Source organism: Moschus berezovskii, chromosome 8, assembly GCF_049115385.1.
Source record: "Moschus berezovskii isolate FMDL1 chromosome 8, NW_MosBer_1.0, whole genome shotgun sequence".
In the NCBI taxonomy this organism is placed as follows: Eukaryota; Metazoa; Chordata; class Mammalia; order Artiodactyla; family Moschidae; genus Moschus; species Moschus berezovskii.
Window position 1 is genome coordinate 40956437 of NC_142467.1, and position 14852 is coordinate 40971288.

Sequence of the window (14852 nt, forward strand, 5' to 3'; positions counted from 1 at the left end):
GGACAAATTTTCTCTGCACATTCTCTGATGGGAGAAAAGGAAGGGATGATTCTGGGCATTAATTTTTGGATGTGAGGATCTCTTAGTCTCCAAGATAATTATTTTTTTAATAGGTGAGACTTAGTCTCAAAAAAGAACAAATTCAGTAGAAAGAAGACCCCTGCTCCTGAGATTCTGAAGCAGTTCTGGAAATCATTTGGGCTTGCTGCCTTTTGTCCTGACAGATGAATGGGGAGAATCCTTAGATGCCTAGTGTCCTGGAAGTTGTCTCTCCTGGGGAGCTTCTGACCAAGTGGGCAGACTTGGGTGCTCTCATTCCTACCCAGGACATTTTTGTGTTGAGTTGGAGCATCTTTGCTGGTGCAACATGTGATGCTGTTAAATATGTGTTGCTAAGTGTCTTAAAATGTGAGAATGAGTTTTGTATAAACTGTGTTGTCACTTACCTTGGCCTTGAAATGGGCCAGGTATCTCCTTTGACCAAGCTTGGGTTAGGAACAAGACATGTCCAGACATTAACCAATTCATGACATATAATAAATGTGTCTAGACATGTGTGATGCCTTATGAATACTAGGATCGACTTGGCTGGCTTCACAGAGTGGCAGAGTTAGAGATGGTCTTCAGTGATGTTCGGAATCTAAAAGAGAGTGTGTGTAAGACTTCAGGGGCCTTATTTTCCCTTGCAGGACCTGCTAGTGAAATGTCTGAAAGCTTTGAATTATAGGAATATAGCTTTTGGATGAGATGAGAACCAACTCAGGCTGTTATTTTTGAGAGTGTCTAGAAAGCTTTATTTTTGTAGACAAAGTAGTTATTCTTTGTTGAGTAGAAGGGCTGTTGAGACAAGGAGGCATGAGTTAGATTTCCGCAAAACCTCAATTTCCTCTACTGTAAAATGGAGTAAAAATGATGATTCTTCTTATTTCACAAAGGACTGTACTTTGAAAGCATAACCAATTTGCCAAAGATAAAATATAAATGTACGATTTTAAAGAAAATATTTGCTATAAACTAAATCTGGCCATTAGTTGAGCACAGGGTTTCTCAGCCTGGGCAGAAATGACACTTTAGACTGAATAAGCCTTTGTTGGGAGGGAGGTGGATTTGTTCTGTGTGTCAAAGGATTTTTAGCCAGAATCACTGGCCTTTACCCACCAGATACCAGTAGAGAAACCATCCTCCACCCCTTGCAGTCATGAGAGACACCAAAATGTCTCCAGACATTGACAAATGTCACTTATGGGGAAGGGGATGCACAATTGCCCCTGCTTGGGAATCACTGGTTTAGTCCCATACCTGATGACCTCTGACATACTCTCCTGCTGGCAGTGCTACTGTCCCAAAGAGTGCACCCTTTGATTACACTTGAAAGTTGCCCAACACAAGGTCCAGCCTTGACAGTGCTCTTTCTCAGTATTCTCCAACTGATCCTAAAGTAGGTGGACCTTTTCCAGTAGGGGCTGCTACCTTGACCACTACAGAGTCAGTCTTTGTGTCAAAGAAGAGCTCTGTCTCTGTTAGCAATGACAGAGTCCTTATTGGAGCTTTAATTTAACCCGCTTTATTCCCATCACCTACTTCTTACTGGGAGAGGAAAGAGGGAGCCTGTGGCAGAATGAGCACTGACATTTTATTTTGTGTTTGTGTACGTTTGCGTATTTCGTGAATCATCACATTTACACAGTTAGCACATGGTCTTATGCATTGTTGGATATATCTAGCAGCTGCAACTCAATGAGCCCTAAACACCATTGTCAGCCTCATTTTTTGTGTGGGCCTCTGCCTCAAGCTTGCTTTTCTTCTTATGTTCCTTGTCTTGGTTCATTTCTAACTGTATTGAGTGCTACGGAGATGACCATTTATATTTGGGTCTGCATTCATATTTATATGTATAAATATATGAGTCCATGTATGTATCTTGATATACACCTATGGACACTGTCTGTAATGATGATGATGATGAAGCTAACAGTTATGGTGTACTTATGTGAGCAGTTTTGTGCTAAGTATTTTATATGAGTTACCATATGTATCTTCACAACACATCCAAATAGGAATTCCTTCCTTCCTTCCTTCCTTTCCGTCGCTCAGTCGTGTCCGACTCTTTGCGACCCCGTGGCCTGTAGCCTACCAGGCTTCTCCGTCCATGGGATTCTCCAGGCAAGAATACTGGAGTGGGTTACCGTTTCCTTCTCCAAAATAGGAATTAGGGTCATGTAAATAGGAATTACTTCCACTTTACAAATGAGGTACGTGAAGTTTAGGAAAGTTAAGCAGTTTGCCCAAAGTCACACACCTACTAAGTCCTGAGGCAATGATTCAACCCGGTCTGTCTGACCCGGATGTTCTCTAATGTGGTGCAACAGTAAAGAACTTGTCCACAGCCTTTAGGCAGATATGTAGTGAGGCAGTAAGGAGGTCTCTCTACATCTGGGAGCCCAGTGGGTGCCTGTGACTAGTATTAGAATCCCAGGGAAGTCAAGGAACGGTGTTCAAAAGGGTGTTTGCCCAGAATAGAACCTAAGGATGCCAGCTGCCTGAAGAACACTGGGATTCCAATATATCTCGTTAAGCAGAACGTGGAGTTGTGCGGAAGGGGAAAAACTTGAGCACTGTTTCTGTTTATAGCCACAGTGCTGGTCAGTGTTTACTCATGTGAACTTTAGAGAAAGAGGTTATTGCTCTGAAGACTTCCTGAGCTTCACCTAATTGGTAGAGGCTTTGGCCAGTTCTCCAGGGCAAGAAAGACCCTTCAACAACTGAAGCCTGAATCCAGGAGCCCCTGATGTGTCGGAGCACTCATTTGGAAATCATATTGACTTTCCCAGCTCTTAGGACTAAACCAAAATGGGGAGGAGGAGTCTTCTGTGCAGCTGTGCTGCCTGGCAGAGATGAGTCCTTGAAGCACTGGTAGAAGGTTTCCCATGAGCAAACATATGATTTTCCTCATTTTTCTCATAGCACACTAATTGGAAAGCTGGTTTCAAATATGTTGATGTCACTGTTGCCTCTGAGGGGAGTGAGAGAGTGTCATGTTAGCATGGGAAGACTCCCTTCTCCTCTTTACATCTCAACGTGGCTTTTCCCAGTGACACTGAACGCCCAAGGCCCAGGGACGTCTGAGTGAAGGCACGCCCTCCTGCCTGTCCAGGGGGTTCCCCCTACCTGTTAGGGATGCCACTTTCTCTCTTGCCCCGCTCCCCAGGCCTGCTGATTTTCATGCAGCCAGGCCAGAGTGCGTCTCCTCTGAACAGCAGTCGGGGCCTGTGTAGGTGACTGAGGAGGACATGAGAAAGGTTGTTGATCTCTTGACATGTAAAGACATTCTGTCAAGCAAACTCAGCCTCACAGCAGCTGAGCTTCTAGTGTGTAAACAGAGACTGCTTAATTACACAGGTCATGTCAATTAGTGTGACCTTAGCGTTTTTGAGAAATTCATCACTTTCTGCAGAGCCCGGCTGTATTCATAGTTTCAGGCAGTATGGAATAAGCCTTGTGGAGAATTTGGTACAATCTTTTTATTTTTAAGCTTATAATTGATGTTTTCTTTTGAAATCCCCAGGCTGTGGTTAGGGTAACAAACTTGCTTAAATACAACAGTGGATACAGGCTTCATTCAGTTCTGTGGGTGTGGGGGCGACGGGAGAAAGAGAGCAGGAGGGAAGGCGGCGGATGGAGACAGCTCTCTCCTGACGGGGAGAATTTCCCTGTGACTAAATGAGCCTGTTTCTTCATCTTGACACTAAAAAGATGCTAATGTCAAAGGACTGTGTTAAAACCATGTCACGGGTCTGGTTTTTAACTGACGGGAGCTAGACAATTCAAGCTTAAGATTTAAATCCTTATCAATAGCTTCCCTTGTTGGGGCTGGCAGAGCGGGGAGGTGAGGGGAGAACAAGAACTGGCTACAAGCTGTCATCACGGTAGATACCGTAATACCTGGAAAACTGGGAAGTAAATTGCCAAATCCATCTTATTGCCTTAACAAAGTTTTCCATAGGCTGTAAATCTGTATCTGTGTGTAAATGTTAGATCTGTAACTACATGTGAACATAATGCGAGATATGCTTGTTTATGCATGCACGCCTGCTCTCAGTAGTATTTATTGACCTGGTAGGTGGTGAGTATATTGTGATAAGAACAGGAAAGATGGAGTGTTTGCTCTAACGGAACTTAAATTCTAGTTGGGATCTATTAGTTAGGATAATACTAGCTGCTGTAACAAATGGACCAAAGAAGATTTAATGGCTCACATTCAACAGAAGGTTGTTTATTCCTAACATAATGGTACAAGGCAAGTGTTCCTGGTGGGTGAGTAGCTCTTGTATGTGAAGTAGTCTTCACCACCCCCTAGAACCTTATTGTCTCCATATATCCAGTTGAAGGGTAAAGAGTGCATGGAGGGGCTTGGGGGCTTAAAAACCTCGTCTTAGAAATGATTCTTGTCAAATCTGCTCACATTCATACTGGCTAGAAGTCTGTCACACAGCCATGTACGGCCACAGAGAGGCCTGAAAATGTCTAGTTATACTGTCCAAGAAGAAAAGACAGTTATATGTGGAACAGTGACCTTCAGTTGCTACACTGTGTACAAATAAATAATTTCACGTCATTAAAAATTTCAATTATTGCTTTAAGGAAATGAAGCAGGGTATTATGAGAGAGAATGTCAGTGTGGGATGGGGGGTGGGAAGATACTTTAAAGGCAGGTGACCAGGGAAAACTTTCGAGGAGGGGACTCAAGCTCAGAGCTAATGGATAAGAATAAGTCATTCTGAGAAGAGCCAGAAGAATTTTATGAGCAGAGAGGAACATCAAGCCCAAAATTCATGTTTGTCTCATGTTTTTCTGAAACAAACAATTTTCTTTTGCTTACTCATCATTTGGAATGGGGGTTGGGTAAGAAATATGAGGGGAAGCTACCAGGTTTTTCTTCCCAAATTCCCACCAAAAATGTGTGGTCTTTCAAAAATGATGACATAGTTAATGACATTAAAAGGCAACTCTCTGCCTTCCCCCCTTCTTTGGTGAATTCTATAAATTTTGGAGAATCCTTCTTATTTATTCAGAAGCCCACAGGGTATGATTAGAGATTCTTAAAATATATGCCCATTCTCTGCAGTTTCGGTCTGCTTTTAAAGGCACTTAAAGAAAGAAGGAAACGTTCTCAACACTTTTATTTCTCTCCCACCATTCCCCACCCCTGTCTTATATTGTTTTGACAAACAGCACATCTTGCAATTAAATTCTTTACCAACAGAATGCTAGGGGCCTAAGCCACAATCACTCTCTTCCTACAGAATAATTTCAAGATGCACCATGCTGATTAATTATACTGAAAGCAGCTCTAATGATAGTTTCAGAATACAGGATTAATTCACATAACATGGTAAATACAAATGGTGGATTTTCAACCTGATATATTAAACCATTACGGCTTATTGGGCAAATATGTATCTTGGCATGAGCCTTATGCTGGGCCTTGGCAGAAAATATGCATCACTGAAAAGGAATCCTTATGAACAGGATTTGATGAGTGGTAGCTCTGCACTTAGAGGAAATAAATTCCTACATTAAGTACAGTTGCTATTGAAAAAAAAAAGTAAAATGTATTAAAGGATAGACATAGAAGTGTTTGGTTTGATCAGTGTTGCCCAGTGGATATTGAATCTGAGGATGCGTGGTGCTTACTGAGACTTGCCAACCCAGAGGTATTCTTATATTCTTCCACTTTTTAGGTTGTAACTTATAGAGCTCTTACTATGTGTGAGACCTTGTACTAAGTGTTTTACATGTATAATTTTATTTGTTTTTCTACCCTCTTTCCCTTGTTTACTTTGCTCCAAATGAGCACATTGACCTTCCTTCTCTTCCGTCATTTTTCTCCACCAAATGTACTTAAACTCATTCCTTCCTCAGGATTTTTGCACTTGCTATCCTGTGCCCCTGGATATTCTTCCGCCACATCATTGAATGGCTGGTTACTTCTTATTAGTCAGATTTCAGCTAAAATGTCACCTCCTTAGAGAGGGCTTCCTAATCATCCACTCAATAGTAGTTCCTGCCTGGACTTCACCCCCTTCCTCATTTTATTTTCTTCTTGGAACTTTTTACCTTTTGAAATTTGGTTTCATTGTGTATCTGTTTATTATCTAAAAACTCTTTTTTATTCTGGACAGAGACGAAGCTCTTGATGGGCACATACTTTGTCATTGCTGCTTCTCCAGTACATAACATAATGCCTGACACCTATTCCTATGATTAAATGACTTATCTAAGGTTACAGACTAGTGAGTGATGGATTTGGGGTTCACAGTCAGCACTGTCTGACCCCGGAATCTGAACTGATGACTATATGCTATTTTCTTGCTTCCAGCTTCCATGTCGGTGTACCATGGTCCCATAGGCAGAAAGCACGCATGGCAGTTATGTATACTTGGGCTCACTGCTGCTTAAAATGTCCAATGTGAACACATAAATGGAGCACCAGTTAAATGCCAACAACAGCATTAAAAGGCATCAAAAGTATTCTGATCCACAGAGAGAGAAACTAGGTTCAGATCAATGATGAGTTTTTATGTCAACAATGTGTCACAGTTCAGGAGACAGAAGCTGAATCTAGTTTCTAATGGTTCAAATTAGTTTAGCACAGGAATCTAAGGATTTAGAAAAGTCCATTCTTGTCTTACTGTTCAAAGAAGAGATATTTTTGTCTTGAGGCTCAGAGAGTGGATTTAATTCAGCTACTCAGTCCCTCACTCCTGCAGTTCCCGTCTGTTACATCCTGTAGGTCCATGCGTCCTCCATAATTTTTAATGAGTTATTTGGGATCTTTCAACCAGATAGAAACTTGCAATCAAGCTGTTTTCAGAGAATATCTCTTTCTGTATCAGCCAAGGAGATTTTAAAGGACGAAGTTAATGAAGACACAACACTGCAGAGCATTTTTATGGAGATAATGCCTAAAGTGTAGCCAGTCAGATAGACAGCGATGTGTCCTGGAAGAGACAGTTAGGGGAAAGAGGACCTAAGCCCGGAGCATGGATTGAGGGGCCAGAAGTGGACCTGGAGTCTGAAGTTTCCCTTCAGCTTTGCCTGTGCTCTTAATTCATCCTGTGGCCTCGAAGTTTTTAAGTCTCTTGGGTCTCAGTTTTCCAAACTGTGGGACACAACTAAGAGACTGAACTGAACTGAACTGAAAAGGAGGAATTGGATAAATTCGCAGCATCATAACTACTGAGGTCTCCTTTTGTCATTTTCTCTTACGAACCTCTTGACATATCTTCCAACTTAATTGCATTTATTGAATAAGAATCACACTCTCTATTTTAAAATTAGTCAAAGCCATGGAAACTGCCAATTTCGAGCTTCTCGTGTGCATGAGATAACTGTGTTTCCACATGGAATTGATATGGTCCCATATCAACAAAGGAGAGTTATTGCATGTTATAGTATGCATCCTTACTGTGGATGAATTTGGGTGCCCTTTCTGCAGAGTCGTCCCCAGTGCTACATTGGAAAGCTCGTAGTTGGGAGCCACTAGATTGGCTGATTTCTTGGGTCTCTTGGGACTCATTGCAGGAGCCTGTAAAGAGTAGTTCAGTTGATAGGTTGGGTGTAGAATGTGGGCTGTGTGAAGCAGAGGGTAGAAGTTTGACCCAGTAGACTTTATTTTGTAGGGAAGTTTTAGGTTTACAGAAAAATGAAGGGAAAGCGCAGAGAGTTCACATATACTTCCTTAGTAACCCTTACCCAGTTTCCCTTATTAACATCTTGCATTAGTGTGATGCATGTGTTACAATTGATGTGTCAGTATTGATATACTATTGTTAATTTCCTTAATTTACAGTAGGACTCACTGTGTTATACATTCTGTGGGTTTATACAGATTCATGATATATGTCTACCATTACAGTGCCATTTAGAATGATTTCATCTCCATACTCCCCCACCAGTTCCTCTGTGCTCTTCCTATTCATCTCTTCTTCCCTCTTCCCAAATTCCTGGCAACCACTGGTCTTTCCACTATCTCTGTGGTTATCCCTTTTCCAAAACGTCATATAGTTGGAATGATGAAGTATATATTCTTTACAGGTTTGCTTTTTTCATTTAGCAATCTGCACTTAAGTTTCCTTCATGTCTTTTTGTGCCTTGATAGCACATTTCTTTTTATTGCTGCATCATCCTCCATTTTGTGGATTAGCAGTTTGTTTATTTATCCATCTGTTGGACATTCTGGTTGCTGATGCCTTTTATTTAGTCGAATTTTTTTATTACTGTGATGGTTAAATCACATGCAGTTGTACAGAATTATTCAGAAGGATCCTGTGTATCCTTTACTCAGTTTCCCATAACAGTGATATTTTGAAAACTTATTGACCAGTATTAGATTGTTCTATTGTTCTATTGCTCAGATGGTAAAGAATCCGCTTGCAACACAGGAGACCCAAGTTCAATCTCTGGGTCAGGAAGACTCCCTGGAGAAGGGAATGGCAACCCACTCCAGTATTCTTGCCTGGAGAATTTCATGGACAGAGGAGCCTGGTGGGCTACAGTCCACGGGGTTGCAAAGAGTCAAACTTGACATACAGTATTCATACAGGATATAAACACTGATACAATCCACTCATCTTATTCACATGTCTCTAGTTTTACTTGTACTCATCCATATGTATATTTTAGTGCTATACTGTTTTGTCATATGTAGGTCTGTGTATCTTTCACCCCACAGTCAAGATATTAGACATTTTCATCACTGCAAAGATGTCGGCCTTATGTAGCCTCCACATCCATCTTCCCTCTGCCCCTAATCTCTGCCAACCACTTCTCTGTTCTTCATTTCTAAATTGTTGTTATATCAAGAAGTAGTAAATAGAATCATGCAGTGTACTAGTTTGCTACGACTGCTGTAACAAAATACCACAGGCCCGGAATGTATTTTCCAAAATCCTGGAGGCTGGAAGTTCTGGATCACGGTGTTGGCAGGCTTGGTTTCGTTGGCTGGCAGATGGCCACCTTCTTGCTATGTCCTCACATGGTCTTTTTTCTTTGCCTGAAGACCCTTGTGTGTCCAAATTTCCTTTCCTTGTAAGGATATCAGTAAGATTAGATTAAGACCAACCTGAACAACCTCATTTTAAACTTAATTACTTCTTCAAAGGTTCCATCTGCAAATACAGTTGTGTTCTTAAGTTCCAGGGTTAGCACTTCAACATGTGAATTTTGAGGGGGACACAGTTCAGCTCATTTAATATGCAGTATGTAGCCTTTTGATACTGGCTTTTTTCACCTGACATAGTTCTCTGGAGATTCATTCAGATGTATCAATAGTTTATTCCTTTTGATTGCTGAATGGTATTCCATGGAATTCCTCTTGCTGCTGCTGCTGCTAAGTCACTTCAGTTGTGTCCGACTCTGTGTGACCCCATAGACAGCAGCCCACCAGGCTCCCCCGTCCCTGGGATTCTCCAGGCAAGAACAGTGGAGTGGGTTGCCATTTCCTTCTCCGATGTGTGCAAGTGAAAAGTGAAAGTGAAGTCGCACAGTCGTGTCCGACCCTTAGCAACCCCACAGACTGCAGCCTACCAGGCTCCTCCATCCATGGGATTTTCTAGGCAGTAGTACTGGACTGGCTTGCCATTGCCTTCTCCAGGAATGCCTCTTAATGCCTTTTAATTTTATGTACTTCAGGCCAGTGCATTTCATACCTTTATTAAGGGCTCTGAATTAATGCAAACATAGAATAAGCTAAACCCAGAGGTAAGGAAGCTGTGAAATAGACCAACTTTAGCACTAAATTCCTTATACTGAGTTACCATATATAAGCCTTAAAAACCAAGATTTGTAATTTTTAAATTGTTATTCAAAATTAAGCTGCTGAAGATGTTATATTTTAGAGGTACTTCTTACCAAGATATTCTAAATTTAAACACTAAAAATATTTTTATGATTTAATCATCCTGTTGCTGCTGCTGCTGCTGCTAAGTCACTTCAGTCATGTCCGACTCTGTGCGACCCCATAGATGGCAGCCCACCAGGCTCCCCCGTCCCTGGTATTCTCCAGGCAAGAACACTGGAGTGGGTTGCCATCTCCTTCTCCAATGCATGAAAGTGAAAAGTGAAAGTGAAGTAGCTCAGTCGTGTCTGACTCCTAGCGACCCCATGGACTGCAGCCTTCCAGGCCCCTCCATCCGTGGGATTTTCCAGGCAAGAGTACTGGAGTGGGGTGCCATTGCCTTCTCCTAATCATCCCCCTAGAAATGTTCAAAGATACAGATTTCAACTCTTGGTGGCCTGTGTCCTAACCCCTTCTTCCACATGAGCTGCTGCTTTTGTTAATGTGATCTGCCACTCATCACTGAATTTAGCTGCTTGTGTCTTTTTGAAAATCTGCTCATGAGACAGATTATGCTTCATCAATTTGAGAGAATATAGTTGGGACATACAGGGTCTCCTGCTTGATCAGAAGGGAAGAGGGACAGTCTATGGAATGATAGCAAGGAAATAATAATTAATAAAAAAAATTCCTAGAGAATCCCTCATTAAAATTATGTATTAGGAAAAATATACTGCATTGATAAAATGCAGAAAATTTTATAGGCTATTTTCAGAGCAATAAGGTTTCATTTCATTTCAAGTTTAGAATGTAAAAGGCTAATAGGCAGACGGTTTATAAAAAGCTAAAGTACAGAAACCATGAAATTTGCAATTCACAAGAGGCCTAAATTATATAATTAAATGTCATGAACATGAAGGTCTTTAAGTTTGTAAGATTTCATTGTTAAACTAATAAAGAGTGAATGTAGAAGAAATAATCTCTGTTTCCTTGTATTTAAAAGAACAATTTATGCTGGGTCCTCTTTATAGAAAATAAGATGCTTCAGATTATCAGCCCAGCACAGGTTCTTGAACTTGTTGATGAAATCACCAACAAAGCAACAACTCTGCTAGCACTGCTAACATTTGCTCTATGAGAACTGGAAACCATACTAACCACTTTAAATAATGTAAGCCTCACAGTAACCTTATGAGTTAGGTACTATTAACATTTCCATTTGAGAGTAAGGGACACAGGGGCTTAGAGAAGTTAAGTTACTTGGCCAAAGTCACATCAGCTAGGAAAGCTTGAGAGTCAAAAGTCATAAATTTTGTTTTGAATTTTAGTTCTAAGTAGATTGGGGAGAGAGAAAAAAATAGTAACATTTAGGTCTATTTAGATCTAGGATATAACATAGCAAATTGTGAACCACTGTAATGAGCCAAGAAATTGAAAACTTCATTGCAAAATCTTCAAAGTCTGTGTATAGTTGTGGCCTTTTTATTCCCTCACATTGAATATTGTCACCTGGAGAACTGGACACAAACAGAAAATACCATGGGACACACTGAGTATTCATCAGCATGTCTCTGGATTGCTGTACTAAAAAGCCATGCTCCTTCCTCAGGTAGAGTTTTACTTCTCCCAAAATACAGTGATAATACATATATATAACCCTAAACATGCCTAAGCTTAATACTTATTTCAGGAGAAATAAATTGGGCATCCTCACAAATAAATTGGAACAATTTATTTCAAAATCATTCTACAGCAGCCCTGTCCAATAGAACGTTCTTCAGTGAAGACTGTTCTGTAACTGCCTTGTCCAATATAGTAGCTTCCAGCCACATGTGGCTACTGACCACTTGAAATATGGCTATGGAAACTCAGGAACAATGGAATTTTAAATTTTATTTAATTTAAATTTAAATAGCTAAATGTGTGGTTACTGTATTCGTATAATTCTCGACTACGTTAATTATAACAGATATCATAAAATTCTAAATATACCTGTCCCTCATTTTATCCTGGGTCAGCAGAGTAAGGAAGAAGTTAGAAAAGGGAAGGGATGGTCAAGTCCAAATGTAAAATCATTTCCCATGTTTATCTGTCCCAAATTCAAGCTGAGTTTTGTTGACAAAATTTGGGAAGGTTGAAGATTTGGCAGGCTTGCCTGTCCCCTTGCCTGCATGAACGTGTCAGCACCTCATTAATCTTGTGTTTAAACTGTGAAGGCTCTTTTCCCTCCCAGTATAGGCTTATTTTTAAAGGATTTTTCAGTACTCCCTTTGCATCTCAGCATTATATATATGTGTGTGTGCGTGTGTGTGTATTTACAAGTTGCTCTGTGGGTTAATTGCAGCATTTATTTTATTCAACTATATCCTAATCATTTCAAATTGGAATGAGAGAAATTATTTGGGGGTAAGGAAGTTAAAATGTACAGTGTTATGAGTTTTTGAAGAACATATAAGGTGTTTATTTTCTAGAAATTGAAAGGCATGAGAATTCTCGGTATCATCTTTCTCCAATTATAATTGGTCTTTCAATGAAATTATCCTATCACACATGTGGCCTTGGTAATCCCTCTCTTGCCAAGAAAAGAAAGACATATGGGGTGTAGTTTTCTTTGCTAACCGTTTTCAGTTTTTGTTCAATGTAGGAATTAGATGACAGTGTCTTTAAACGATACTGAATATTTTAAGCCTGTAGCAGTCTGACTTACAGGTGCATGTTGGATTGTCATTGCTTTTTTTTTCTCTTAAGACAGACGTCTAGAATAACCACTTTCTGTATTTCCTGACACTGGAAACAGATACCGTTTGTCATTCCTTTTATAGTTTCTTCAGCTAACGACTCCAGTGACCACTCAATTGTGGTCTTGTAGTAAATCAAAATTTCTTTGAAAGACCCAGCTCCGTTACATAATTGCAAATGTCCCACGAAGTCATCTCCTGAACTAAAAAGAAAAATGAAATTTCTGTTGCTTTAAATAATACAGACTCTGCCACCACTCACAGTACTTTTCGAAAATAGAAGAATAGAGAATTTTCTTCTCCTCTCTTAGTCTTTCTCCTTCTCTTCCTTCTAAATTAACCTATAATTGATGAGGCACACACAGAGCCTCCAGCCATCATGTCTGGTTGGTCAATCATGAAGAAAGAGAAAAACCACTTTGCAAACTGCTGCTTAGAACTGACTGTGTCCTTCCATGAATGACTTGCCCTGGCTGGAATTTTGGATATCACAATGACTAAGGAGAACACCCTGAGTCCCTAAATGGACTCTCTTAATTGTTTACTTTGCATTTTAGTAAAATAGAAGTGAAAAATAAACTCAGGTGAGGGTCCAAGTCCTGCTTGGGGTTGGATCTTGATGAGGACTCTGAGGGAGAGTGGAGGGGACCCCACAGGAACCCCCCCCCAGCAGTCACCCCTGGGAGACCCCAGAGTGGGACCCCATTTCCTGGGTCTGAGAAAGTCTAGATCCTCTTGGTGTGGGGGAGAAGGGCCTTAAGTCTGCAGAAGGGAGGGCCCAGAAGGAAAACAGAAAAATTGTGTTGCCATCTTGGAGGCAAAGGGGCAGAGAATCTGCTGTGTTTAACCAGAATGCTTTGAGGTCAAAGAGGTAGAGACAGTGGAACTTTTAAGTGTGGCATCCATTGGTGGGGGTCTACCGGGTTGGGAGTGGGGTTGCTTTTCCAGGCAGGGCTTACAGTTCACAGACCCAGCATTTCCCCTCTGCCCAACTCAGGTGATGAAATCAGAGCATTCATTGCCCAAGACTCTAGAAGGCAGGGTCCCCTTTCCCCAACTTGGAGAAAAGGCTTCTCAGAAGCTGGGGCCTCAGTATGTGCCAATCCTTGTAAAGCGTTTCACCTCTTCAGGGGCTAATGCCTCTCAAAACCAAGAACAATTAAAGCGGGAGTCTTCCCAAGCAACTGGGGAATTGAGCAAAAATAAATCAGAAATCCTCAGCCTTGGCTCTGGAGGTTCGCCTCATTATGAGAGCAGATCTATTAGCCCTCTTGCCATTGTCTTTCATTTCTCAAGTGAGGTGATTCTAATTAAATTAATCTGCATGTCAATCTATCGGTGATCAATCAAAGAGCCTGAGGTCCCCCCTATGCTGCAGGGTGCTTGCGGCTGACAGGGGCTGATAATGGAGGAAGAAATAAACTGTCGAGCAAAGTTAATTAGTCAACATAATAGGTGGATTAAACGGGAGCCGGCTGATTGCTGTTTCCCATGTCAAAGCATGAGGTGGGCGCTGAAGCTGCAATTACAGACAATTATTATATTTGGTTGTAAGAGGTCGCATGAATAAACATATCTCTGTGGGTTTCAGTTTTAATCCTCTTCCCCATTTAATATAAGGAGAAGTGTAGGTCACTTCTTCTCATTGTTTTAGTCAAAGTTCCCCGAGAAAACACCTTTGCCTGGGTCCCTTCTGGCAAACTCCAATCAGTTTATGGGACCGCCAGGGTATCTGATTGTACCTTGGGGCAAGGCTTCTTTTTTTTGGCCTTGAAACACAGCTCTAAGACTCTTAATTAGCAAAGATTTTTGGGTAGTGGTGGTGATGGTGGTGAGGGGGGCTTTGGTCTGATGTCTGTTTAACTAAACGAATGTGTGTAGAAAAAATACAAGAAACCCCAAAGAGACACCCAGGAGAGAAAAATGCATCCCAGCTCTCACTGAAACCTCTCTTTTTCATTTCTCTCTCCTGTTAACCCTGACACAGTTGTCGGGGGGGGAATATTTTAAAGATTCAAAAGATTTTTATTTGCATGATCAACTGTGATATCTGCTTCAGTGTCTAAACTGAAGGGTAATTTAGGTGAAACACAACCACCCTTGTGTAAAAAAAAAATATGCTAATAAAGATCCTCTTGTTAAAATTATGGTTAACAGTGTACCTTCTGCTGTATAACTATAAACTGTGCAATTTTACTTAAAACTGCATCAAAAGCGTTCCATGCCAAAGACCCACTCATCAATAGCTCCTCTTGTTAGACTTGTACAGCATAAGC

The 14852-nt window shown here is 40.9% G+C and overlaps 1 protein-coding gene across 7 annotated transcripts in view; it reads left to right on the forward strand.

Annotated features, from left to right (window-relative positions):
- Window positions 1–14852, forward strand: part of EBF1 (EBF transcription factor 1) — a 419723-nt gene that overhangs the window by 270147 nt on the left and 134724 nt on the right. The window lies entirely within an intron of this gene.